The sequence below is a fragment of the Antechinus flavipes genome, chromosome 2 (assembly GCF_016432865.1).
Source record: "Antechinus flavipes isolate AdamAnt ecotype Samford, QLD, Australia chromosome 2, AdamAnt_v2, whole genome shotgun sequence".
Classification (NCBI taxonomy): Eukaryota; Metazoa; Chordata; class Mammalia; order Dasyuromorphia; family Dasyuridae; genus Antechinus; species Antechinus flavipes.
In genome coordinates this window covers 675,839,070-675,866,789 of record NC_067399.1, presented here as the reverse complement: position 1 = coordinate 675,866,789, position 27,720 = coordinate 675,839,070, and the positions used below count along the sequence as shown (strand labels likewise).

The window sequence follows — 27,720 nt, the reverse complement described above, 5'->3', positions numbered from 1 at the left end:
AAAGTACATCACAGAATTAACTGAGCCAGGTGCCAGAACAAGATAGCAAGAGCTACAAAAGAAATAAACCAGTTTCATACTATCATCTTATAATTAAGGAAATTTTGTGAATATTTGGGAAATCACATACCAGGGATGACCCAGCCAGTTGGTGAAAGATAATTCAAGAAGTTATCATAATAACTTAAGTGTTAAGTTTCTTTCATTTGGCCGTACATATAGTCAAAACAACATATAGAACCAACAGTGATAAAATTGAAGGTTGATATGCCTTCATCAGAGAAGTAATCTGCCATCCTTTATTGCCAGGCCTTCTACACAGGTACCACTAGGGATACAAACACAATCCTCCTCCTCTTGGAGTTCAGTCTGGCAGGGAAGGGAACATTTTAATATGTTCTGAGATAAACAGAAATGGCTTATGTAGAAAAGAATTTGCCAAAGCAACTGGGGCAACCAGAAGACCTTTTGAAAAAGGTGAAATTTTCCCGAGTCCCAGAGAAAGAAAAGAGGAAGTGGAGCATTTTAGGCATGAAGAGGTGAGAGATGGAATGTTATATATGGAGTCCAACAATGCAGTTTGGCAGCAGCATGCAATCAGCCTGGAAAGGCAGAATGAGCCAAATGTGGCAAAGTCCAAACCCAGCTTTGCTATGAGGAATTTCACAATTCAGCAGCTACTCAATTTTTCTGATTCTAATGGTAAACTGATATTCAGATAACCGGATACCCAAAAAGTAATAAGCATCTAAGCTGGCTTGCGGCCATAGAGCCGGTACATTATCATACAGGCTTAAGCGCTGCCCAGTCAGACTCTCTAACGTAACCATTTTTAAGGCGCTACGAAGAGACCTCAGAGGCTAGCTAGTCCACTTCCTCTCATATCACAGATGAAGAAACTGAGACAGAGAAGTAAGGAGTCTTCCCTAAGGTAGGGATCAGAAGACAACTAGTCTTAAAAAGTTTTAAGCAAAAAATGATACCACCACATAACATATAATAACTTTGTCAGAAAAGAAAATGAATTAGGATTTGGGGGTAAAAAACTTACTGCAGAACATAAGCAATGGGATTGCTTATGAAATTCAAATTACATCTATGAATACCCATAGTAATAATAATGTTTCAAAAAGAAATATTTGTTCAAGCATGTGATTTTGCATTTACTAAGAGGAAATGTAATACTCAAGACACTTTTCTCCAGATCACTTAATATAAGAAAAAGAAAAATAAATCTCACCAGTGTCGTTATGAAATTAAGATAAAATTGTACATTAATAATACTTTATCACTTTCATTCCAAATTAATGTATAAATTCACCTGAGTGAATCTAGAATTAAAACAACAGGACAAATTCTCTTGTACAAGAAATATAACTTGGCTTTAGTATGTGGCTGAGTTACCAAATATTCTTCAAATGAAATAAAAATCACTATAAGAAAAAACCTAGGCACAAGACTTAATTCAATGAAACTTGTCCTAGATAATTCCCTCTACCTAGTCTTCTATCACTATCTATTAGCTTCTCCCCTGTTGCCTACAAGGCTAGATCTTCCCAATCTTCAAAAACTCCCCTTAGTATCTCTCAATATTATCCTCCATCTCTTTCGGTATCTCTCGTAGCCAAACTCTTAGAAAATGGACACTTATTGCCTCCATTTCCTCTCCTTTTACTAACTTCTTAACCCTTTACGATCTACTTTCTAAACCAATCACTCGGGTGAGACCACTCCTCTCCAAAGTTACCAAGCATCTCTCCAGTTACAATTGTAATGGTCTCCCTTTCAGTCCTCATCCTTCTACTCCCTGTACATCCCAAGATGAAAATCCTATCAACATCTTCAACTCAACATCTCCCAAATGGAAATCATGATCAGTCTACCCAAACCCTCCTCCATTCTCAACTTCCTTATTATTACTAAGGGCATCCTCTCCCAGGCCCACGGCCATCATCTAGTGAGGAAGTCATTACTGCCGTCCCATGCCCACAACTACAGTAGGCTCCTCTTTGGCTTTCCTGCCTCAAATTTCTCTCCTTCACAGTTACTAACGTAATATACCTAAGGTACATCTCCATTTCAAACTGCTCTGGTAGCTTCCTATTGACTATCATTTAAAATTCTTCATAATACAGTCCCAGATTCAAAGCTCCAAACAAACCAGCTTTCCTGCTATTTCTTCCAATGCCCAGAAGTTTACCTCTTAGAATCCTGAAGAATCCTTCACATCTCAGTTCAGATGCAACTTCCTACCTGAGACCTTCCCCCACTCCTTTCTAGTGCCACATCCCAAATTATGTTGTATAGAGTCTATATTTACCTGTGTCCATGTTATTTTGCCAAAAAGAAAGCTGGGCTGAAACTACATTTTTGTGTCTGTATAACACAGTAGGCCTGTAATAAACTAGTTACAGCTAATTAGAAGAATACCTATATTTTGTTGGAGGACTGGCAGGTCAGTATTAGTGTAAGTATGAACTCATCAGATAATTCTGAAAATCAGTTCAAAAATCACTGGTTTTTGTAGTAGCAAAGAACCAGAAATAAGATAGTTGAACAAATTATAGCATATAAATGTAAAAGAATATTATTACAATGTAATAAAAATGGGATAGATCCAAAGAAACTTGGGAAGACTCATGTGAACAGATGCATAAGAAGCAAGGAGAAACAAATACATCACTATCACAGTAATGTAACAGGAACAACTTTAAGAGCCTTAAGAACTCCGATAAATGCAAGAGCAATCCTAGCTCCAAAAATGATGAAGCAGGCCTCCTAATTCTTGGTAGAAAAGTAATGGACTCAGGGTTCAGAGATGTACCATATGAAATATATATAAATCTGTCTTTTCTGACTCTAGAATAGGTGAATATAGAATAGGAGAATAGAAGTTCAGAAAGGAACACAGCCAAGCATGGCAGAGTTGAGACTATCATATTAAATGTACATTTTTTTAAAAAACAAGATACACATAAAAAAGATTTGTGACTTCATATACAATCATCATTTCTTTCTTTATATAATTAACATTCCTATTTGCTAAGTTCAGAATGAAAAAGAAAAAATAAAGAGCAACACTGGCTTTGGAGTCATAGAACCTGGGTTCAAATTCTGCTTTCTTCAACAACTACCTAAGTTATCTCAGCAAGTCATCTCAGTTCCTCTAGGGACCAGTTTCCTCATTTGTAAAAACAGGGCTGGCCCGAGGTCCTCCCCAGATCCAGGCTTGAGATTCCATGACACGATATAACATATCTCCCCTTACCCAGATGTTTGTGTAACCTTAACATACACTGAGAGACATCACCCAGAAGCCCTAAACATCTCAGGCAGCTCTTGGAGCACCTAAAGAGGTCCCAGTTACAGGCACAAAGAACTGGGCTAAAATCATTCAGCCTCCACTAGATGCTTCAGAAGCAGAATGGAAGAAGCTGCTGTGAGCTGATTTTAACTTTTGAGAAAGAACAAATGCTCTTTACAGCCCCGAGTACAAAGGGCATGCGCTAAAATCCATAAGTATGCTGTGTATATGTGCATTAATATGTACATGTACATACATCCATGGTTCTCTCCCAAATTGCAATGTTTCGATTTCTGCTCTTTTACCTGGTGTAACCAGCACACAATAAATGCACAGAGACCCAGTAGCATCTTACCAAGCCTACTCTGACCAGGAGTGGGGGATCCCCGCTCCTTTTATTGGCCTGGTATTTTAAGCCCTCCAAGACCAGGCTGCAGTCTACTTTTCCAGACACTTTCCTCACTGTTCTCTTGATCTCACATCCATCCTCCCAGGCTCAGCCTGGGAGCATATTCAAATCAGATTGAAGAGGAAATGGTAAAGCAGATTAAAGGCTAGGCTTGGAGTTCAGAAACCGGTTCAAGTCCTCAGATGGACAAGTAGTGCACTGCCTCTGGCATCAACGGCACTTCCTCAACTACAGCTGTGCTAATGTTTGAACTCCATCTCAAGGTTTCTGTAAAGAGACTGCTTCAGGTCTTAGAAATGTCAGGTATTATTACTGTTAAGGAAAAAAAATCTTGACTACTCTTTGGAGAGATTCTCATTTCTTTAATATCTTTGAATCGGTTCAGACTCAAACCCAGATTGTGTGTGCCTGGGTGCCAAGCACAGATTCTGTGCAAGAATGAAGATAGGGTAGATATACTGTAGCCTCTCCTACAGAGGAGGAGATATAGTCAGCTAACCATCCAATGTGATGGCTGGAAAATTCCAATGTGAGCTGAGGAGCCTCTGTCACATACAGAGGACTCTGAGCACATCATCCCATGGCTTCTCAGGGTACCCAGTGGTACCCTGGCACTGGCACTGGCAGAGGTAGTTTCCTCCTATACCAAGATGGCAGCTGAGGGAGCCAGGGTAACAGAGTACTGGGGCTTGGAGTTAGGAAATCCCAAGTTCAAATCCCATCTCAGGAACTAGCTCTATGATTCTGGGCAAGTTACGTCATCACTGTTTGCCCCCTTCTTCTTATCTGTAAAATGTAATCCTAACAGCACTAACAGTCCAGAGTGGTCATGAAGATCAAATAAGACATCTATAAAGTCTTAGCACAGTGCCTGGCATACTATATAAATGCTTATTCCATCCATCCAATAAAATCACAGGTCCTTGGTCCCAAAACATACAAGGCACAGAACTAAGTGCTGGAGATTAAAGTAGGAAAAAAAGAGAGAAGTGTCCCTGTCCTCAAGGAGCTCACACTGTGTTACGCACAGCTGCCCTAAGATGTATCTTTTAAGGATTTGCTAAAAACCTTGTTCCTATGATAATTAATGAACACTATTTAGTTCAATTATTTTATTTTTCAAAAGGCAAATTTCCCAAATAATAAGTGATAAACCCTGCTTTTCCTCAACACCAACCATTACCACTTAGCATTCAGACAAATGTTTAGTCCTCCAATCTACCTCTCCATTCCTTATTTTTGTCTGGCTAAATTTTGTCTGTCCCTAAACTTTACTCCTACATCAACTTCCGGCTAGACATCTCCTGGACACTTCTTTTCAAATTTTTAACTGATGTGGATAGAAAAATTCATTATCTTTTCCCCAGAACTCATCTTTTTGTCCAAGCTTGCCTATTTCCAGGGAATGGCATCACACTTGTGGTCACTCTGTTTCATTACCTTGGAGACAGACAGATAGACACACTCTGTCTCTGTCCCCTCTTCACTCCCCTTTCTTTCTCACACTCAATACCACTTGTCAGTCATATGTTTTCAAATATTCATCCCTTTACAGGGTCAACACACCCTCATTCAGGTCCTTCCCAAAAGGAATATAATGTGTTCTCCATATAGCTGCCACATTCTCTTCCTAAACACAGATGCAACCACATTATTCTTTCCTCTCCCAAAAAAACCTCCAGAGTCCTTTACATAAAACACAACTTCTCAGACTCTTCAGACACTTCATACTGCCTCCATCAAATTCCAGACCACTTTTTAAGATTTACCTCACAATGCTCTTCCCTCATATACTCTACATTCTGGCCAAACCACTCATCTGCTATTCCCAAAACATGACGCTGATTTGGGTGTCCCCCCATGTCTGGATGCATTCCTTCCTTTACCTCCATCTCTCAGAATCCCCTAAATTCTTTAAAGCCTAAGTCAGGGTTCATCCTCTATGGAACAACCTTCTGAGACCCCCGTGTATTAGTTAGTCATCTCTCTTTTCAAATTATCTTGTATTTACTTATCTGTTTATATGTTGTATCCCCCTAGAAGAATGTAAGCTCCTTGAGGGCAGAGACTGTTTCTGCAACTGGTTTCATCTACAAAATAGAGAGGATAATAATAAATGCCCTTCCTACTGCTATTAGAATAAGTACAGTAATTCATATTTATCACTTTAAGATTTACAAGTACAAAGTACTTGCCTAACAAGAACCTTGTGAGACAGATGAGTGGGGAAAGATCTTGTAAACATTAAAGCCCAAGACAAGCCAGGAGCTGGGATCTTGATGTCGATCACTGCAAATGCTCCCTGTCTCTGATTTCAAATGGCTTTGCTCCACATTCCCTCTGCCTGTGTCCCAATTCAGCCCCCCTTTTCAACTGGTCTGAGCAAAGGGCTTCCTCATTAACATCCTGCTCTCCAGGTCTCTCTCCTTGACTCAAGTCATGCACAACGACAACTTTTCTCACTTCCACAGCTCAAAAGCTCATTCTGAGAGGCTCAAGAGCCTTCATGACTTTCTTCTACCATTTATAAACCCTGACCTTCCGCAGAACTCCCAGGGCCTCTATAGACTGTCAGGTGTTACACAAATAGTCTAATTTCTTCACCTTTCCTCACAAACTCGTCCAACACAGAGTTAAGTTTACAAATCACCCAACCTAAAGTATTCAGCTGCCAAATGGACAAACCATCACCTATTTCATGTAGTTTTTCAATTATTTTCTTGTTAAAAATATTTTTAACTGTCTACTACATGCACAGCAAGATCGAGCATTTGTAGAAATTGTAACACTGGATAACATTTCTTCAAGCCTGCTACTCATGCCTTATGCTTCTATGCTCTACTGTAAAGCTCAGATGAGATCATCTGTAAGAACACAATATATGATAAGAAAGTGCAAATTATTATGGCTCATCATTTTAATCAAAAAGAGAATTTTTAAAATAATGTAAAAAAAATGCAAGTGAATTATACAATAGAAGTATGTTAAGCCAAAATAAGTAGGAATGGCAACAATTTAAAAAATGTTCAAATGAATATTCAAACTCCAAAACCCCACAAATCTGGCTCCATTTTTCCTGCTATCTCATACATAAAAAATGGGTCTCAGCTTTACTTAAATCATACACAAATAAAACCCAATAATAACTGTGATTCTTTCCAGAGGAATTTCTTACTATCTGCAATTAAGATTATTTTCCTAAAGTAAGAAGAATCTGAATCAATTTATACATACATAGTCTTACCTTTTATGCAGAAATATTAGAAATAAGAGGCTAAAAATGATGAGGCTCTCATATCTATTAATTACCTCCTATGGATGAGATCTTGTGCTAGATTCTGGGGACACAAAGACAAAAACAAAAAATGATCCCAGTTCCTAAGGCGTCAACCCTCCATTAATGGAGATCCCAGTATATGGACAAGTAAATATAAGACATTTCAGAAAAGGGATGTCCTCAGCTGTTAGTGTTATCAGAGACACATGGAGGCAATGATGGAAGGACAAAATTCAAGTTAAGCCTTGGAAGAAGTTAGGGATCTGAAAAGACCCAGATAAAATCAAAAACACTGTATAAGTAGAATTAGCAAGATCTGCCAACTAACTGAATTGGGGAGAAGGGGAGGCGTATGAAGAGGGGGAGGAGAGAAAAAAGTCAAAGATGATTCCAAGGTTCCAAACCTAAAGAATTAGAAGGTTAGTCTAGAAGCCGAGTTAAAAAAAAAAAATTTGAGCTCACTTTGATGCATTTAAGTTTGAGAAGAGACAACCAGGATGAGATACTCAGAAGGTAGTTAGACAATAGAAGCCCATGCTTAATGACAGGGGGATGAATAAGATCCAAAAAGAAGCAGTTGTGAAAAGTAGAAGGTCCAAGAAAATAAGCCAGAGGAAGGGCAAAGGAAGGGCATAGAAAAGATTGTAAGTTCTAGTAGAAAAAAAGCTGAGGAAAGCCCAGGGAATCTAATGAGATTACTGGATGCCTCAGAGAGCAGTTCTCCAAGAGAAGAGGTCAAATTCGGATCACAGTGGGGTGAGAAGCAAGTTTCATGGTTAAAAAAAAAAAAAAAAAAAAAAAAAAAAAAAAACAGGAACAAGATGCAAGACAACCTTGTTACAAGAGAGAAGAGGCCCTAGATGAGAAATGATGAGCAGGTGCAGGTGCCAAAGGCTGGCGAGGGAGGGCCATTTGTTTTTTAAAACTGAGGAAGATTTAACTGGAAAGAAGCTAGGAGCAAAGGAGAGATGGAAAATGTGAAAGAGAAAAGGGTGTGACAGAGGGAGTGAGGCATCTGGGGATATCTAAATGATTTCCCCCCACCAAGGGAGACGAAACCAAGGGTTGGCCTGAGTAAGGCAAAAGGCTCATGCTTCTTTGACAACGGAGACAGAACACAGATGGTACTGAAGGGTTGTTGAGGGACAAAGTGAGAGACTAAAGGGAGTTCACAAGATTTTGTTTTTTCGGAAAAGACAGCCTGCCTACGTCCTTCTTGAGAGGAAAGGAGGAAGAAGCAGTGAAGGAGGACCCTTGGCAGGAAAGAGTCACTGCAGAGAGAATAAAAGGCGATGGAGCAGGAAGGGCTCAGGTGACATAGATGGGGTGGGCTTAGCTTGTACAGTGGCATGACTGGCCACATGCAGAATTATGCAGGAAGAATGACCAAGACTGACAATGGGGACACCTCGGGCTGGGGCTGGCCAAGACCAAGGAAAACCAAGGATTCAATGCTAGAAGACTGTGAAGAGAATAGGAAACCATAACACAGGGAACTAACTGAAACAAGGCTGATGGTCTATGAGCAGCAAGAATAACAGAAGGCAGGCTGAGAGAGGTGGCAAAGATCACAGTCCATGAGAATTTCAGAGATGAAAATCACCAAAATTACCTAAGTTATATAAGTGATGGGGAGAGCTAAGGTATGACCACACCTGGGAACAATTGAGCCGGAAGAAGAATGTAAGTCATAGGGACTGAGGAGGCTGAATGGGAGGCGAGGGCAGGTGAAAGAAGGGTCATCAGCATCTATCATCAAACCACCAAGAAGTATGAGGGCTGAGAGATGCCAGTAACCAAGATTGGATGGAGTAATAACAGATAGAAAGTGAACCCCAGAGGAGGAATAATTTTGAATTGATGGCAGAAGAACTTGGACTCTCCCTACTCTTTTTCCTAGAACACAGTTTTGGGGAAGACCTACTGGAGAGGATGTCCAAAGAATGCAATGTTTTCAGGAAGAAGCCTAGTTTCCACAAGCACCAAAATCATCAGGAGTGTGAGGTGAAGAGATCTTGAAAGATTAAGAATTAGTGAACAATCCAGAGGGGACTTCCCAGGGCAGAATAAAACAAGAGTTTAGAATAGTAAATGAACTGTGGAAGGACAAGGGAAAGAAAGGTTCAGTCAAGAAGGAAGCAGCTCTGAGTCATAGGGATAAGGGGTGCAGGAGGTAAGGAGTCTACACACTAAAGAATGGAGGAAGAACAAATTGGGTCAGCCCAGCCCCACCCAATTAAAACTAAGCATGGCACTAGTTCAAGGGAGGTAGCATCAGCTCCCAACTGATTACTCTAATCACAGGGAAACTGGGAGTAGAGGTGGCAAGTAGCTCTATCTGGGCAAGTGGGTCAGTAAATAACTAGTTTTCTTGTCTTAAAGACCTAAATACTCTGTGGCTGTTAATTATATATTAAATGATGCTAAGTAATATATTTTTGAAAGTATGACTTAATATCAAATTTTCCAGAATTTGATGGCTTCTATTTACACTTACATTCATATTATCATAGGATTTTAGAGTGGGAAGGGACATTTAAGACCATCTTGTCCAATTCCCTTATTTTTACAGAGAAGGAAAAAGAAGTTAATTTTGTTCAGTTACAAGATATTAAATGAAATATTGAGATCCAAACCCACTCCTGATTCCAAATCCAAAGTTCTTTTTGCTATACCAATTAAATATTACTCTCACACAAAGTAAATAGGCTATAAAACACTTCCCCTTAAACCTTTCCCCTCTAAAACATGAAAGCCCTGTGTTTCCAATCAATTTAACAAACCTTTAGTAAGCCCCTATATGTGCTGAACACGAAAGGCACAAATAACACAAAACCTTCTGACCCTCAAGGAACCAAGGAATTCTGATGGGAGATAAAACAGTTCACAGACAAATGAAAATAAGATGAATTTAAAGAGGGGAAAACATTGAAATTCAAATCAAAAAAAAGCTTTTTTATAAAAGTAACATATTGGTTGACCCTTGGAACTAAGGATTCTAAGAAGTAGAGACAAGGACATTTTCAAGTATGAGACACAGTTTTTGCCAAGGCAGAAAGGTGGGAGCCAGCCCAAATGCCAAGTTTGAAGGAACAGCAAGTTGACTAGTGTAGCCAAAATGTAAAATGAATGAAATTTAAGTTTGCAAAAGTAAGCTGGTGTCAAATCTTGAAGGACTTTTAAATGGAAATTTAAAGAATTTATATTTCATTCTAGAGGCATGGATGCAGGAGCTCCAAGACCATAACACACCTGCCAAAAACCAAGAAAGAATTCATGTGAAATACTTAAATTTTTAAGAATCTTTGTGTTTAGGAGTGAAGAAAGGTTAAATTAGTTGTGGAAAGTAGGCGCTGACATTAAAGAAAAGGAGAAATCGGGCAGCTCTGACCCACAGTATCAGGGAGAGGAGAGAGGCACAAGTCTGAGGATGGGGCATCAAGCATTAGCTGAGGAAAATATGAGAATACTGGGCACGTATGGGCCTAGAGAGAGGATCCTCTCAGGGGAAAACGGTATACAGAAGGTGGAGCAAAAGAACACCAGAAAAAAAAAAGTTGGCCTATTTCAAAAATTGCTTACGGATGACCCTGAACCCAGGAAAAGAAAATTCTCTTTCTCCTTCTTCTTCTACCACCACATGGCTCCCTGCTCCCAGGACCTAAAACTCAAGTTACGTGTTATAGCTCAGCTAAACTATGGGTTAAAAATGACTTTTGTGGATTAGTCTGGGAACCTAACTACCATTTATGGTATTGTTTCTATGGCAAAATGTGTTCCGAGTTCCAAACAACCAAACTTCTGGAACTCAACCTATTTCTACATTGATACAGGACTGTATCTTATATCAATAAAAGGTTTAAAGACAAGAATTTTTTCTTAAAGAGTTATAAAGTAGGACCTGGATATACAACCCTTCTGGAATCATATCAATACGAGGCTTAAATACATAAAACTATTTCTTAAAAAGGAAAAGTTATAAAGTAGGACCTGAATTAACACCTTTCTAAAATCAATTTCCCACAGCAATTTTTATACAGTAGTTGATCTACTATTTACATGTAAATCTAAACAATTTCCCAAAGGGAAAGCTTAAAAAAAAATCCACAAAATTCCCAAAATTGAGCTTTTAAAAATTACAAAGACCTGTAAAAAGTTTAACTAGATTAAATGAAATTGTTCAAGTAAGCAGACTTATGAAAAGTTTTTGAAACTGTTAAAACATATTATGATTTTACTGGCTTTTTAAGAATAAACCAACAACCTGAAGTTATTGCTATAATTTTAGAATATTTTTTAAAACTCTCAGAGGAAAAGAGGGAATATAGCCAGCTCAACAGGATCTGTAGATTAAAGATTTAAATTAATCCATATTTCCAAAGAAAGGCCCATGAAATACAAAGGAGAAAAACATGATTTTTTAGGAAATTTAAATTGTTAACCACATGAAATGATGTTCTAATTCTCTAAAAATCAGACAAAAGCAAATTAAAATAATTTTAAGATGTACTGCTTTACACCCATTTAAAAAAAATTATCAAATGTTGATGATAATAAGGCTTGGGGAATAGAAGTAATTATGTTCAAATTGAGACTATAAATTAGTACAAACTTTTAGGAAACCAATATGTTTATAAATTTATACTAAAACTAACCATATTTTTTGACCTACTGATCACAATTTTTTTAAAAAATGTATCTGCCAGAACAATAATATTCTTGACTGGTTTGTTTGTAAAAGCGCAAAACAAACAATTTTTGTGGCTAAGTTTATAATAGTCATGTAAAAGATTATTATGCCATAAAATGGCAATTATAAAGAGTCACATGACATTTTCTATAGTAGACAGGAGCCAGTTTCCCTATATGATAGTACCTTCCTCTCAAAAGCTCCATTTAGGCAGGTAAACTGTGAAATGGACAGAGTGCTGAAGGCAGTCAGGAATACCTGAGCTCATATCCTGCCCTCAGGGCACTTACTAGTTGTGTGAATACAAATAAGTCATTTAGTCTCTCTCTACCCTCAGTTTCCTCTTCTGTAAGATGATGGATTTAGAATCCTTAGGCCCAACTTCCTGCAAACTTTGATCTACTCTCCATCTATTCTGTACATGTCTCCCTGGTAACAATATAACTTTCTCACCAGCAGACACAATTTTTGCTTTATTATGTCCAGTGAGCCTGGCAGAGAGCACAGCGTATTTAATAAATTCTTAAGACCTAAAAAAAGTGATACAAAGTTAAGATGAACAAAATAAAACACACTCATACATAACCCACTATACACATACATACTGACTTATATTTATTCTTCTTTTTGTGTTGTAATATATTAATACGTTTTTACTTAAAATCAAAATTATATTCTAAATTTAGTTAAAATCCAAAACTCCTAAAACATCAGACAACTAAGGTCAGGCATTGTTCATTCAATCCAAAGAAACTGAGACCATTTGAGAGAAAGGCCTCTGTTTTCCACACTTACTTGGCTCACATTCCCCTTTTATCCTCCTTCACTTCAGTCTCTGGGAGGAATTGGCCCTTATCTTGATTAAGACTAACTCATTCCTTAGTATACTCTTGATTTGGTTCCTTGTACAACAGATTTCCCCATTATCACTCCCACTCCCTCATAATCTTCAATCTTTCCAAATCTACTGATTCCTCGTTTCCTATTTATAAGCAAGATCTCTTCAGATACCAATGGGCTTTTTTAATTGTCCAGTTCTAATGACCTCTTCTCAATCCTCATTTTTCTTGCCCTCTCTACAGCATCTGACATTGTTAAAAACCCTCTTTGGATACCCCCATGTCCATCACCCATATGTCTTTACATGTCAAAAATGGCCTCTTTGCCAAACCTACACAAGCGATTCCATTCCATCCTGTCTCTTCCAACAGATTGACTCCTGTATGTCATTCCCATTCTATTATTAATTTTCAATCTCTCCCTGTCTCCTGGATCCTTCCCATGACACCCCTCACCCTCAAAGTCATACAGTCATGTCATTCCCACTACCTACTGTTTTGCAGAAGTCTTTGAGAAAACTTTCTATAGGAGGTGTCTCCAACTTTCTCTTCAATCTCCTACAATCAGATTTCAGACCTCATCATTCCACCAAAACTGCTGACTCCAGTTATCAAAGATCTCTGAATCCCCAAATCCAATGGTCTTTTTTTCCATTTTTATCCTAGAGCTCTCTGCAGCATGTGATGCTGTCAACTGCCCTATCTCCTTGATCTGCTCTTTTCCTGTAGTTTTCAGGCCATTCTTCTCACCTGGATCTCCCATTTATGGGACACCTCGGCATCCTTTGCAGACTCACTATCCAGCTCAACTCTAATACTTATGTACCCAACAGGGATCCTTCCTGCTTCATCTTTCTTTCTCCCTCTCTAATTTCATCAACTCCCATGGATTCAATTATCTCTATGTTGATGATTCTCAAATATCTGTATCCTTAGATACTCTCCCTCCCCTTTAGCTTTTCAGATGCCATTCTCCCCTAGACCTCTTCATATCTACAAGATGTTGATCTTTCTTTGTCTTCCCAGCTAAAGTCTCAGAGATACTTACAGGCCACTATCCTGAGCCCTTCTTCTCCTTCTATCCTACTTCATCTGGTGATCTTAACAGCTACCTTGGGTTTAAAAAAACATTATTATATCTTTGCTGATGATTCTTAAATCTACCTATCCTGACCTAATTTTTTAAAACTGTTCTCCAATCTCACATCTCCAACTACCTTGAAGATATCTTGGAATGAATATCCAGTCAACACCTTAATGTCAATATGTCCAAAACTGAACTAATCATCTTTTCCCCTGAACACCAGCCCTGCCTTCATCTTCCCTGCTGCTGCTGAGGGCACCAAGTCCCAGTCCCCTAGGCTCACAATCTAGATGTTAATCTCAACTTCTCACTATGTCTCACTCTCCATATCTAAATTGTTGCCAAGTTTGCAACATCTCTTCGGTATGCTCCCATTTCTCCTCTGATACTACTACCAGTTTAATGCAGGGTGCCCCCCCCAAAAAAAAAATCATGCTTATTAGGCTTGCTAGTGGATCTGACTGGCCCAAGTCTTTCCCTACACCAGTCCATTCTCCATTCAGCTGCAAAGTCATTGACCTAAAATGCAGGTCTCTTTTTTCTCCCCTCCCCTCCCCCCCACCTTAATAAACCTCTAGTGGCTTCCTATTACCTCCAGGATCAAAATACAACCAATCCTTTCTTGGTATTCAAAACCTTCATAATTGAGTGCTCCCCCTCCCCTTTTCTTACTTCTTACACCTTTCACAACTTCCAGGTTCACTATTCCAAGTCCATCTATTACACCAAGCCACCTCTCAACATTCTCTTCTTCTCTTTCTACCCAACTGCTCCCTTTCCTTTCTGGGATCCTCTTCCTTTCAGGTAGTGTTCTACCAAGTTTTTACCTTGATCATCTCTCTTTCTTTAAAATTTCTTCCTTGACAACCACATTTTTTCTCACTTGTCATTTTTACTAGCACCTCTCACAGCAGATGACTCCCAAATTTATTATCTTCTAATCAAAGCTTCTCTCCTGACTTTCAGACCAAAGTGTCTAAGTGGTTGATTTAAAAAAAAAAAAAAAAAAAACTTTATTTGAACATCCTTCTGATGCCTCAAACTCAATCTGTCCCACACCAAGATATCTTTCCTCCAAAATTTATTTGTTGTTCTGACTTTATTATTACCTGTCAACAGCATAATTATTCATTCAATCTCCACATTTTCTTATGCCTTATGCATAAATCTGATCCTGGTATTCTTCTTGTTCAAACTATTCAATGTCTCCTAAATGCCTTCCAAAAAAAAATTCAAACAAATTAAATGCACATGACATTCAAAACGGTTTGATCTAGAACCCATTTATCGCTCCAGCCTAATTTCAAATCATTCACTCCTGTATGCCCCATATAAAAAAAACTACTCACCAGCCTAAACACACATCCCATATTATTCCACTTTCTTCCATATTATTCCACTTTCTTCTGGAAATGGTCTATCTTCCCCTTGCACCCTTCTCCCCTCCCCTCACACACATACACATTCTTCCTACCTATCCTTAAAACCCAATTCAAACACTATTTCTTAAAAGAAACCTGGGATCCCCCTCTCTCCATCATTTTTCCCCAGTTCACAAAAAACATTCTGCTTATACCTCTCATATACTGCTATGCATTAAGAATATTTATAATAGCTAATATTTATATAGCACTTTACAATTTGCAACACTTTATTATACAAATGTATCATTTGATATAACTCTAAATGTATCTCATTTTTTTCAAATTAGCTATCTGCATATTATATATCCTTACCAGATTACCAGATTCCATGAAAATGAGACCAGAGTCTGAGCCTTTCTTCAATATATAAATGGATAAAGAATATCTAGTTTTCAAAGAAATTCAAGCTTTCAGAAAAACATATTAAAAGATGCTCCAAATCACTAATAATTAGAAAACTACAAACTCTAAAATGTTAATTTACATACATCAGATTAACTAAGGTGACAAAAAAAAGGAGAAAGACTGTTGAAGAAGCTATGAGAAAGCAGGATTAGTGTATTGCTAAATGAAACTGAAGACACATCTTCCTGGGTTTAAATCCAGACCCAGATCCTTCCTAGCTGTGTGACCCTGTGCAAGTCACTTCCCCCATTTGCCTCAATTTCCTCATCTATAAAATGAGCTGAAAAAGGACATGATCAACCACTTTAATATCTTTGCCAAGAAAACTCCAAATGGGGTCATGAAAGTCAGACATAAGTGAAAACACAGTGACAACCAAGTAAATCTGTGAAACTGGTCCAACCATTTTGGAAGGCAGCTCAGAACCATGCCCCAAACATCCCTGAATGTCAGATTCACTGAGACAAGGCTGTGCCAGAAGAAGGAGGTCAGAGGAGCAATGAGGAAAAACATAGCAAAGCTCCAATGATGAACATGCTTTTTGGAGTAGCAAAGAACAGGAAACTGGGAGCCCCCTCCCCATCTACTCCAGAATGGCTAAACAGATTATCTTATAGATGAATGGAATCAAATATTATCATTGTGCCAGAACATACAATGAAGTGTACAGTTTCCAAGAAAAACAGGAAAACCTTTATGAACTGAGATAGAGGGACAATGTAATGAAAAGAACCAATCATGAAAGATTTAAGAACTCTCCTGATAGTGACCCACAAAAACTTCTGGTCTCTACTTCCTGGTCGAGCTGCTGGAGACAGGACTCCTTTTCAGGTCCAGCCAAGGTGTCTCTCTCCCCGCCCCCCACCCCCCATTGCAGGGAAGAGAGTTTGGGTGGGCAAGGGAGAAAAGGGGCAAGTACACAAAAAAATAAAAATAAAGGTCAATGATTTTTTTTTTAATACAGAGAAGAAAATCAGAAGGTCAGAAAGCACATATAAGTAAGAAGCTTTGAAAGCTAATGGTTGAATGTGTTCTACATTTTAAAAGGAAAAAAATCATACATGGGAGAGACCCCCCCTCCCTACCTCTTTAGTCCGTGCTACTACAGAGAAGATGGCCATGTTATTTGTTGTTTGTGAAGTTCAGAATAAAAAAGGGCAATTTTAAAAGAGTAGAGGCAAGTGTTTTCTCTCCCCCAATCTCTTGGCACACTGCTTTGTGTGTGCTTGATATCCAGTCCCAGAAAATGCTTGATAAATATTATCAACAGCATCAAATTGGCAAAAGCAGAAAAATCCAGGAAGCCTGGGACTGAGAACATAGTCCAGACTTTGGTCCGTTGGAGGCAGGGTGACTAGTCATCTCTCCAGTCCTTCTTGTCCTCAGCTTGTAAAACAGGGAAGGTAATTCCACTCCCCAGTCTTACATGCTTCTAGTAAGGAAGGGCTTTGGTCAGCTATAAAATGCTATGGAGATCTATGTTGTCCTAAGTAGTATTCTCTTCATTTTGTAGAAGAGGCTTAAATAAGCTTAAGTAACCTGTTCAGGGTCAGAGGATGATGATGAGTAAAAAATGAAGAGGCAGGAGAAATTGTGAAGAGATGTTAAAACACATTATCCGTCATTATTGAACTGAACTGAAACTGTTAAATTCTCTTGTCAATTTAACAGACCATTAGTATGACAAATAAAAACTGTAAATATAAGGTTTGTATCAAGTGATGACAAGTAGATTTAGAACTTACAATGATGAGAATGACAAAAATCTGACAAACATGAAAAAAATAAAAGGAAGCATTTATTTTGAATCTGTACTCTATTCTTTATATTCAAGTTGTAAATCATTTGAAATTTAGGGTTGGCTTTTCCCCCAATTATTTGTCCAAGTACTTATTTTTGTTGTTATTTAAAAATATATCCGTTTGCGCCTGTGGAAGAATAGTAGGTTGGAGGTTCAAGTTAGGGAGAAAGAGATCAAAAATGTAGAGAAGCTGATCCAAAATTGGTATTCTCTCTAGGAGCTATCACAGTGTTCCCCTAATGGGGTACTTTAAAAATATTTGTTGAACTGAAATCATAAACAACACTTTATCAGGAATATATGGAGAACAAGTTGCTTTCTAGAACAGACTAGCAAGCACCATCCTTAAAAAGGAGGAGTCAGACCAGAAATATTCTCAAGGTCTATTCCAATTCTGGAAATCTGCATATTAACATCACTTTTAAAACAATTCCTTTAAAATAAACTTTCATTAATGTCATATGTTTTTATATTGCCTAACTTTCCCCAAGCATTTCATCCAGAGTCATACCATATATTTTTTAAAAGGAAGCAAAAAAAAAAAAAAAAAAATAGCAAAACCAACCAATACATCAAAAAGAAAAAAAAGCCTAAAACATGTTATGTTCCTTCCACTCTACCCCACCCCAACCCTAAAAGGATGGACGAAATACCTCTTCATCCCTTCCCCAATTCCATTCCCACCATGCTTTGTTTTTGTAATCCTATAATATTCACTCTCCATTTTTTTTTAATTCATAGTATGTCATTTCTTAATATAGTGCTTATTTCTCTGGAACGCAGTTCATTTTAGTCTTTCCATGCTTCTCAGAATTCGTCCTACTAATTGGGTTTCTTCAAGCTCAGTAACATTTCCCAATCAATGGCCAAATACTCTGGTTCTCATTCTTTGCCACCAGAATAAGGGCTGCTATATACATATTTGGGAGTATCAATGATCTCCATGGAGTAAATGGCTAATCGCAGAAACTTTGGATTAAAGCAAACATTTTTCCTCGCTTGCTTTCCAAAATGTTTACACTCAAAGCTCAACCAACATTACAGTAACATGCCTATCTTTGCACAACTCCTCCAACAGAAACTGTCATCTTTTTGTCATCTTTGCCAGGCTGTCATGTATTAAGGGAAAACTTGGAGTTGTTTTCTTTTTGACTTGGATCTATCATCAGGTACTTGGAGCATTCTTTCATGTGGCTGTTGACAATTTACAAATTTTCTTTTTTTTTTTTCAAATTTTCTTTTTAAACCACTGATTCATATTTTTTGACCATATATATTAAGAAATGGAAAGACAATTTTTAACTAAAATAGGGGAAAATCTGCTTCTTAGCAGGTTTTATAACAGAGAGATACGAAGTCCCAGGACAGGGATTCAAATTTTATGTCTGTCACACTCTACTACATATGGGGCTGGGGTCAACTAATCTCCCCTCTCTGGACCTCAGTTCCTAAGTATGCCCATTATTTCACATCATTCCCTGACACCATGGTCCAACCAAACTGATCTTTTACTGTTCCTCCAAAGACATCTCATCTCCCATTTTGGTGCCATTGCATCGTCCGCCTCCTGTGATTCCCATGACTCTCATAGAGCTTTTCCTCCCTAATTTCCTTCAAGCATCTGTTAAGCCCCTACTATGTGCCAGATGTGCCACTAATAGTGGGGGCAACAAGGCAAGCAAAAAGCAAAGGCTAGAGAGAGAAGAACCCAGAAAGAAAATCAAGTGTAAGGAAGAAAAGGAAGGCAAATTCCAAAATGAGAAGGCTACAGCTGAGGAGTAGAGGCCAAATTCAAAAGTCAGAGCAAAGCCAGTATAAGAAAATGAGGATGGCTGGCTTGGGCCCTTCTACAAAATGTAGGTCCTCAAAGCTTGGCTCCCATGCCACTTTTTCCCAGAAGCTTTTTCTGACATCATCCCACTCAGTAGTAGCCTCCACAGCCCCACCCACCCACCCAATTAAACTTGTTTGCATTTTGTATGTGCCTTAAGTAGTAGAGGCCTACCCTGACTAGATTCGAAGTCCCTTGTATTTCAATTTTTGTATTTGTCTATCCAATACCTAACATATCGTGCAGATGCTTTCTAAAAAAGACTTGGTGATTGACAGAGAAGATAAATGACTTGCTAGTGGTCTCTGCTAGCATATTCCATTAGAATTACAAACTCGGTCCTCTTCACTTCTTGGCCCAGCTTTTATCTTTCTACAAGGTCTCTAAAGTACAATGTTGAGAACTTGGGTTCTTAATAAATCTTTCATTTTCTTGTATGGGATAAAATATTCTAGTTGACTATAAATAAAGTATGCTTAAATCCATGTCATGTTAATCCTATAATTTACAACTAGAAGAGACCTCAAGGTATAACTGGGCTATATATCCTTTTATGGGGAAGGAGAGGATAAAGGGGAAATCCCCTTAGTAATTTTTGACTGTTTTCTCTTTCTTACTCCTCCATTTACCATGGTTTTAATAAATTCTACTGAATATTTGTCCTGAGTGTCTCTCACATTTTCCCCTTCTTCCACTCTCAATGGGTCCTCCTCATATTTCAGGATACCCTCTCCCTGACATTAGCCTGGTCTTTCTACTAGAATTTCCTTTATCATTCTATTAAAAAAAAAATACATATAGGACACACATGTAGATACACAATACATGTAGATATACACACACTCACACAATTTTAATTGAAATCTTTAATTTTTACATCACTTATTTCCCATTGTAACTTTACCTTATGCCTGTTCTCTCCTATAAAATCATCCCTTATAATAAAGAACATAAAAAAAGGAAGAAAAAAAGCTCAGTAAAAATAACCTATATATTGAAGTTACTTTATATACAAAGTTCCATGATGATAGGCCCTCGTGCCTCTGCAAAGAATGAGAGAAGAGGAAAAGTTTATTTTCCCCCTTTTTTTCCTCACATTGCTATGGAGCAAAGCTTAAGTCATTATAATTTCAAAGGCTTAATTTTGATTTAGTTATTGTTCTAATTTCCATTTCTATTCACAGTGTATCTAAGTACACCTATCTATGTATGTGTTCTCTAATCTATAATAAAATAAGGTGGGTATGAAGGAGGCATTTTATATAGATTAAAAACAAAAACAAAATGTCCAAAAAACAAATAAGTTTTTGAAAATGTGAAGTTATGGATTCTCAAGTGACAACTAGTAAAAGTTATAAAGTCAAAGTCTCAGACCAAGCAATTTATCCACTAGTAGATATTAAACATGAAAACCAAATTTGAAACTAGTATAAGCTTTAAAGCTCTAAAATCAAATATTTTAATCTAGAACATAAATGAGTTTCTTTATTACTATTATTAATAAATCTCAAATTTTTTCTAACAAATAAGGGGAAAAATTTAACTGCATATGGTCCAAAATTAAGAGTCAGGTTTCTCATGTTTGGCTCCATAGACATGTTTGTGAAAGAATGAGTTCAAGTGATTTGTTTAAAGTAAAATTTTATTTTCCATTTGATTTTAATGTCTGATTGATATTCGACTGACAAAAGCTTCTATAATTTTAATCTTTGAATTTCTCCTTGCTACTCCTTTTCTTCCTGAACTATAAAAATAGTTTAAAGTCCTACACAATACTTAAATGTAATGAGTATAAATTTAAATAATTGTTATCCAATTTCATTTTTGTAGAAAGTTTCTAAAACAACTACATTTAAAACATATCACTAGAATAAGCAGTTGTATAGTCAAGGAGAATATGACTGGAATTTCTAAATGTGTATAATATTTATCTTATACAATGACATTTAATTCCTTTACGTTTTATTCTTCAACTACTAGTGATAAGGTAAAAATTTTAAAATACAGTAAGTTATCTTAAGTGAATTTCTGCAGTAAATAAGCCTCTATTTAATCATCAATAAGCTCAGCATGCTATAATCAAGAAAGAATACATATACATTATGGAACTACTATGCTGTAATATATTATACATATAACACATAGAAAAGGAACACATTCCCTTTTCTAATTCAGGTGTTGAAGATAGCAAAATTGGTCCTAAAACCTAGGTTTTCTATTGGGCTTTAACTATAACATAGGCACATAAATTTAAGAGAACATTTCTTGAAATAGCATATACCCAAATTCATTTAATAATGAAGTGTTATAAGCAATACTTTTTTTTCTTTGTTAATATAAGTAGATGACAAATTAAACAAAGTAGATGACAATTAATTAGAAAATGGCTTTTAAAAAATTGTGTTAAGTGAATGTAACATGGAATACCGCCATAAAAACTGATGACTATGTTTTTAAAAGAAAAAAAAATAAAGAACAGAGGGAGGAATAGGAAGGCTTTTTTAAACTGACACAAAGTGAATCAAGCACCATCATTAGAAAAATATGCAAAATGAAAACAATAATGTCCAGTTAATAGAAAAAAAAATGAAACTGAATGTTGAATAGCTATAACAATCAAGTTTGGCTCTCAAGAGCCAGGAGAAGCAACTCCCCCGTTCCTTTCTTCTCAGAGGTCAAATCAAATCAAGAAGTAAATGTCTTAGCCCTTACTATGTGTCCCATTATGTACTAAGTGCTGGGAATACAAAGAAAGGCAAAAAGCAGTCTTTGCTCTCAAAGAGTTCACAATTTAAGGGGACAGAGAAAAAAGTAACAACCAAATAAGCTGGAGAACAGAGAAAAGGCACTAAAATCAAAGGGAAGTCAGAGGCTTTTTGTAAAACATAGTATTTTAGGTGAAACTGGAAGAAAGCCCAAGAGACAAAAATAAGGAAGGAGATGTCCGGCATGAAGGACAACCAGTAAAAATAAAATCAGGAGAAGGGGTGTGAAAAATAAGAAAGAGTAGAAAAACCCATCAATGCCACTGACTTACTTGTTGAGTCTTTTTTAATCCTGCCTGACTCTTCTTCAGTATCCCATTTGGAATTTTCTTGGCAAAGACACTAGAGTGGTGTGCCATGTCCTTTTCCAAGCTCATTTTACAGATGAAAAAACTGAAGCAAATAGAGGTAAAGTGAGTTACCCAGGGTCACAAAGCTAGCTAGTGTCTGAGACCAGTTATGAAGAGCTTTAAATGCTATTTACATTTGATTTTACATTTGATCCTGGAGGTAACAAAAAACTACTGGACTTTGGATATGATCAGACTTGCCCTTTAGGAAGATCAATCTGACAGCAGAGTGGAGCACAGACTGAAGTGAACAGAGACTAACCAGCAGGCTTGCTGCTATTGGACTAATTACTATCTCAATAGTACGGGAAGAAGGGGAGGGAAGGACTGCATCAAGGCTGGAGGTAGCCCCGGAAAGGGAATGAGACCTACAACATAGATGTTAGAAAGTAGGAATGAAAAGGACTTGGCAACAGATTGGGGGTGACAGAATGAGGAGCCAAGAATGACAAGTTGTAAAGCTGGGTACCACAGATGGTGGTACCCTAATAGTACTGGGAAAGTCAGAAAGAAGGGAGGGCTTGGGCAAAAAGGGGATATATTTTAGACACATCAAGAGTAAGACGTCTACAGGTCATATAGTTCAAGATGTTCAATAGGCAATTGAAGATAAGAGGTCAGAAGAAATTTAGGTCTGAAGAAGTAGATCTGAGAACCAGTACAGAGATCAATGAATCCATTAGAACAGATGAGGTCACTGGATCACCTTTTATGGAGAAAGAAAAGAGAAGCACCCAGGGTACAGCCACATGATACCCAAAGGTAGGGGACTCCAGAGTTGTAACACAGAGAGACTCCTGGACTTCATCAGTGTGCTAGTTGTGCTGAACTGCTATTTTTTCTCTTCTTTTTTAAAATTTCATATATATATTTCCTACTATCTCTTTTAAATCCTTATAAGTGATTTAGCTCTCTGTATGGGAGGAAGGGACACCTTAGGAAATGAAGGTGATATGAATACAAAAGTAATCAATAAAAACTTTTTATAAATATTCTGGTATGAATGAAAGAAAAATGCTTTTCTGTATTAAAATATTTTTCTAATATCACAGTGAGTTCTAGAAATTGAGGGCACAAAAATTCATTCATGAATCAACTTTTTTCAGTGTTTTTTTCCCCTCTATTTACCTTTTTACTAATAACTAAAAGGGGAACTGAAGTCTAATGAAAACTTTTTGTAAAGTTTTCCTCCTTTCTCTTGGTAGAGAAATGGGCATTGGGAGACAGTAGGTATTTCATTCAAAACCATAGCCACTTTTATAGGTTACTTTGCTATCTATCTTTGTTACAAGGAAAGGTTTATTAGCTGAGGGTAGAAAGAAGACACTATCCCCAGAAATGGTAGATAAAACTCAAAGGCATCAATCACTCTTTAAAGAAAAGTATGAAAAACTTTTACACAGACATTGGTGGAAAGGGAGTAAATAACCCATCACTCAGAAATTCCACTGTACGGCATGTATTCCAAGCAGATTAGTGACAAAAAAGTCCTAAATCCATTAAAACATTTATAGTAAAATAAATGTGATATTAAATATGAAAATAAAGTAGATGGCTATAGTGAAAATAGCTACAAAATGTGATGCATGAATAGAGTATTAACAATAAATATGATGAACATAAAAAAGGATGTTAAGATGTATATGAATAAGGGCAAAGTCAAGTAAACAGAACCAGAAAAATAACAAATATCTGGGAACATAAAAATTAATATAAAATTAAAACAAACAGAATTATAAAAATGGCAACAATGACTATAACTACATAAAAATAATAACAAAGCTACAAGTATACAGAGAAAGAAGATGAACAAATTATTTTTGATTTTGAAGTTTAAAACTTCATTTGGGATATTAGTCACTTGGTATATCTCATTGTTAAGAATTTCCTGAGATTTTATCAAGTTTATATTACAAAGTATTGTTTTTTCAAGTTAGGAGAAGTTAGCTGTCAAGTCTTGGGGAAGGTTCATTTTTAAAACTCTAAGATGGAAACATTGTTATTATAGTTCCATGTATTTTTAGTTATATGAATTATCACTAATTTTTTTTCTAAATTGTCAATGGATACAAAGTTGAAATTACTTTTTCACAAGAACAAATTTTAAATTTTGCTCATGTGACCTGTGGTATGAAAACAATAGTAAACTTGATTTTTTTAAAAACCCAAGTTTAATTTACCTACTTGAGAGTTAGATGGCTTAGAAGAAAGAGAACTGGTCTTAGAGTCAGAAAGATCGGGTTCAAATACTGCCTCAGACAATCACTAAGCTGTATGACTCTGAACCAAGTCCCTTCTCCACCCCCACCTTTTTCTTCAGGTTCCTCAATTGTAGTAAGAAAGATAATAATGACAACTATTCTCAAGTTTGCTGTGAGAATAAAATGAGATAATATAAAGTTCTTCAAAAACCTTAAAACACTATGTAAATGTTGACTATTATTATTATTAATTCACAGGCGAGGTGAGAAACTATTTTACCATGTTTAACTTACTAGTTCATGTTTCATTTTAAAATTCAAAGTGATAATTTTTTATTAAAACTAAACATAGAATTTAGATTTGAAAGCCTCATATTAATAACTTTGGTTACCATTTTAAGTATCTGTTATAAATAAGACATTAACAATAATTTTGTCTAAGCAAAATATTCACCATTCAAACCTGCTTCCTTAACATAATCATGATTTTCTTTAGGTTTAATTAAAGTCAGTAACTTTTAAATACCTTTTTTTTCCTCTTAAAAAATAATCTTACATCACCTGCCCTATGAACAAAGTAAGTAATGCAAGAATCAATTATTCTGTGGATGGGTGAAGTCCCTCCATCTACACAGATAACAATTCCTATACTTTAGAATCTGGGGAGTTTTTAAGAGCTGTAGAAGGAAAATTCATCTCGTGGCAGGTAACCAGCATGAGATGCATCTGAAAATTTAGCAGCACTGGTCTTGAAAGCTCAGGTCTAAACAGGAAGTCTTTCCAACATGGAAGGATCTTATGGTCCTCTGGCAAAACCTTTAAGAGTCTAAGATTATGCGCATACCATGAAGAGGTAATGGAGTAGGATATGGAGCAATGATATATAGGGTAAGTTTTAAATACCCCCCCAAAAAAGGATTGCAATGGATATGAGAACAGATAGTTACAGTATACATGTGAAACGGCTAAATTAAGCTGATGCATTTGCAGAGAGAAACAATCACAAAACACCATCCCAAATACCATATTTCTACTATATACCACTCTCACCTAACAAAAGCTTATGTCCAGATTCTCTACTGAGTATCATAATTCAGTGGGAAAGAGAAGGAAAAAACTGTACCAGCCATGTATCATCATAACCTCGTTTCCTTCAAAATCACAGGATTTAGAGCTCCAAAGATTCTTAGAAATCATATAATAAAGTTAAACTCCCATCCCCCCAATTTTACACATGAACACACTGAGTGAGGTTCAGAGGATGTGATTTGTTCAAAATCATTACAGGTAGCTGTGACAAGGTCATCTTCCTCCAATTCCAATGTTCTTTCCACTACACCACACTGCCTTATTATGGGGATTTATGAGTTTTTGTCTATAGGACAGTTGTTCCTTTCTGTGAAACCGGTTGGTCTATATACATGGTCCACATGGTTTAGTCTCATTAGAATCTCATTAAGCACCTTGCTCTAACAAACTGAGCTAATCATTCTAGAATCACTTAGGTCTACATCTCAATAAAGACTGTGTGAAAAAAAATTTGAGACAAGGATTATTTTATTTTGAAAGGTAGCATCATTATCAGCCCACAATAACTGAGGACTTGCTATTTTGCAAGGCACCGTATTTAAAACAATGTCACTGTATGGAATACAAGGCTCATAATCTACTTAGGCGAACAGGATACAGACAGACCGGCCAACCACAATACTTGGTGCCACATGTCCAGTGCCAAATGAACAACATGGGCAATGAGTATTACTGGAGTTCAGGGGGAAAGAGTGGTCATTAAGAAGGCCTTCCCCAACAAGATGGGCTTTTTGGATGGGCTTACGAGAAAAAAACAGGATTTAGACAAGTGGAGAGAAGGGGGAGGGCATTCCAGGCCGGGGGAATAGCTTGAACAAAGGCACAGGAGGACTGCACATGTTATTTTGGGGGAACAATGAATAAGCCGGTTTACCTTCTAAAAAGTGTTCGATTAAAAAAAAAAGTAGTGGGAGACAGGCTGCAAGAGGAGATGGGGAAGGCTTTCAATAGGAGGCTAAGCTGGAGTCAGCAAGGAGCCCCTGAAAAGAGGGGGTGGAGGGATAACAGAATTGGGGGTAGAGGAGGGAAGTGGTTACATGTACAAAATGGCATTTTGTCCAAAACACAAAGCAGAGCAAGAATGTTCCAAAAATACACCACCACTAAAAATAAAAGTAGCTCCAAACAAAAGCTGAGAGACTGCTAAGAAGCTCCAGAAGAGAAAATTGGAACTATCCCAGATCGATATATACGGGACAGCCCGTGTGGGGCTGCTCCACTAAAGAAAAGCAGATAAAAGTATGCCTCCCCCCCCCCATTCTCCTTTAGTATCAATGCACCAGGTGCACAAACGGACTTGGGACCACGTCCACCTTAAGCACTGGAAAGCAACACCTTGAGCCCCACTAAACACTGTCCAACGGCTCGACCCGCTCCTCCATTCAACGTCAAACTTGTAGGAAGGAGCACCCCAATGCCAAGCTGACAGGGTAAAGGGGTCTGCGGACACCGGAGAGGTCACTGGGGGAAACGGGAGAAACAGAGGAGGCGGCCCGCCGCCTCTGCCCGGCCCTCGCCCACCCCCCAGAGCAGCCTCGGGCTTCCTTTAAAACCCCTCATTCAAGAGTAAATCGGGGTCTCCGGGAGAAGGAGGCAGAGCCCGCCTCCGCAGCCCCAGGCCCGCTCGCGCTCAGGGGGCACTCACCCCCACAGCCCTTCCAATGCTAAGGCTGCCACCCCTTCCTCCTGCGCCCCCGGAGCTAGGTCGATCTCGGAAAGACAAGATAAACATGCCGGGGGAGGGGGAAAGGTGGAGACACGCCCAGCAGGAGTGGCAGCGCAGGAGTACAGGCCCCCCAGCAAACCCGGAGCTGGAAAGCAGCGCGACCCCTGTCACGACCCCGCACAGGGCAGGGCGCCAGGGGGTCCTGCTCCTTGGCTCGCCCCCCCTCCCCGCCCCTCATATGTCCCCTCCCCGCGTGCCCCGGGTACCTGGGGGCGGAGGCGGCGGCAGCAGCGGCGGCGGCGACGGCGGCGGCGGCTCGTCCCGCGGAGCTGCGGGTCTGCTCGGCCCCGGCCTCCCTCCTCCGTGCCTCGCCCGCCCTGGGCCTGGGCCCGCGCCCGCTGCGGCCGCCTCCGCCTCCGCCTCAGTCAGGACATGGTCCCGTCAGGCCCGACCGCGGCCCGGAGGAGGAGGAAGGGACGGGGACAGCGGGGGCGGACGGGCCCGAGGCGGCGGCGGCGGCAGCTGCAGAGACAGCGAGGGTCTCGGGGCGGGTCGTCTTCTTGGGGACCCAGCAGCGGCAGCAGC

At 38.3% G+C, this 27,720-nt stretch overlaps 1 protein-coding gene across 1 annotated transcript in view; it reads right to left on the bottom strand.

Moving 5' to 3' along the window:
- ZRANB1 (zinc finger RANBP2-type containing 1) overlaps positions 1-27,479 on the bottom strand; it is a 75,888-nt gene extending 48,409 nt beyond the window's left edge. Inside the window, exon 1 of the mRNA XM_051982674.1 lies at positions 27,402-27,479. The gene's annotated coding sequence lies outside the window, so the exon portion shown is untranslated. The remainder of the gene's footprint in view (positions 1-27,401) is intronic.
- Positions 27,480-27,720: the final 241 nt, after the last annotated feature.